We start from the raw sequence: 1,833 nt of genomic DNA on the forward strand, positions 1-1,833 counted from the left end.
GCAACTGAAGAACGTTTGGCATCGCAGATAGAGAAGGCCTTTTGCGTGGGCTTCCATTCCGAATAACAAATATGGTAAAACCAGGTGCTAAAACATGGAACAACAAACCGCGTGGTACGCTAATGCCGCCCGGAAGACCTTGTCTTTCTTCGATGTCAACCACCGATGACTCCCCTTTTTTTTAGCGTTCTTAATGTTCGCAATCCAAAACGTAAATGTTATGCTTGCTTAAGATACGAATACATGTAATATCGTTCAGTCACTTCGCAAATTGAAAATTTAACATCCGGCGGTTTCGCAAGAACTCAGCGTGTGTTGACGCTGGTGCATTTCGGGCGCATCAGACATTGCCATGACAACGAATTAGATGTACCGTCACCTAATTAAATGGCGAGAACGAGTTAATAGCAAATGAATTGATTAGGCTTTTGATCCTTCTAATCTTTGAACGCTGGCGAACAGCTAATTACTATGCCGGAGTAACGCTTGTAAATGGAACGATTCATCAGATATTACTCAAGATATCGCAGATAATTGCCAGGCGAACCGAACGCAAAAATAAAGGTCTCACCGAGACTCGAACTCGGATCGCTGGATTCAAAGTCCAGAGTGCTGACCATTACACCATGAGACCGAAGCTGTTCCGACGCCGGGAATCGAACCCGGGCCTTCTGGGTGAAAGCCAGATATCCTAGCCACTAGACCACGCCGGAACGCGTTTACCGCAGCTGCGGAGGGCCTAGGCTAGGCACGGATAGGCACGGACGGCTATAAAAGTCGGCAGCACGAAGATCACGCGGCGACGCAAGGAACATCCGCTGCGTTAAGCTTTCGTTTCCGTGTGCGCGTCACGCGGCTTGGTCAATTACGGGATACATGTGGCTTCCGTCGTGCCTGCGTTGTTTGGTGATACCATTCTAGCCGACTATGCTCACACTGGGTTTCCTGCAGTCAGAATACTAGAGCGAAATCTGGCACTATGACGATGCGATGCTGCAGGCGTGGTGTAGTGAGTTTGATCGCCAGTCCGCTGGCATAATTCAAAGAGATCCAAGCTCCATAGGCGCAAAGTTTAGATTTTCCCGAGGGGGGGGGGGGGGGGGCCTGCTCAGCTTTCCGAACCCCCCCCCCTCCTCCCATTTGTGTGTGTATATATATATATATAGTATATATATATGCATACATGGGGAGGTTCGGAGAGCTGGTTATAATATATATATATATATATATATATATATATATATATATACAGGGTGTTTCAGCGAACACTTTCAAAATTTATTTAAGGTTACCTGTGGCAGATAGCCCAATTCTAGTTAATGAGCTGGTCTACTCGCAGAGGCGGACATCACTTGCACAAAAAAATTAAATACATAATCGACAAATAACAAAAATTCACTAATTAAGTTTTAAAATAATTACCTGATGGCCCATATTGCAATTTACACATTGTAGCCATGGAGTTCACGAGGCTGATCCACTTAGAAATAATTCTCAGGATGACACCAGTTTCGAGATATTAATTCCCGAACTTTGCGGAGAAATGCATTGGCATTCCAGTTAATTTTGAGCTTCAATGCATGAAGTGACGTTTTGTTAAGAACCTAACTGGAACACCAATGCATTTCTCCGTAAAGTTCTTTAATTAATATCTCGAAACTGGTGTCATCCCGAGAATTCGTTCCAAGTGGATCCGCCTTGCGAACACCACGGCTACAATTTGTAAATTGCAATATGGGTCATCAGGCAATTAGTTAAAAACTTAGTTAGTGAATTTCTGTTAATTATTTGATTATGCATTTCAAATTTGTGCAAGTAATGTCCGCCTCTTCG

The 1,833-nt window shown here is 44.1% G+C and overlaps 2 non-coding genes across 2 annotated transcripts; both read right to left on the bottom strand.

Moving 5' to 3' along the window:
* Positions 1–562: 562 nt before the first annotated feature.
* On the bottom strand, positions 563–634 carry Trnaq-uug (transfer RNA glutamine (anticodon UUG)). Its single transcript has one exon. It is a non-coding gene; the product is annotated as a tRNA-Gln (tRNA).
* Positions 635–641: 7 nt separating this feature from the next.
* Trnae-uuc (transfer RNA glutamic acid (anticodon UUC)) lies at positions 642–713 on the bottom strand. Its single transcript has one exon. It is a non-coding gene; the product is annotated as a tRNA-Glu (tRNA).
* Between the last annotated feature and the right edge of the window lie 1,120 nt (positions 714–1,833).

This window comes from Dermacentor silvarum, chromosome 3 (genome assembly GCF_013339745.2).
Source record: "Dermacentor silvarum isolate Dsil-2018 chromosome 3, BIME_Dsil_1.4, whole genome shotgun sequence".
Lineage (NCBI taxonomy): Eukaryota > Metazoa > Arthropoda > Arachnida > Ixodida > Ixodidae > Dermacentor > Dermacentor silvarum.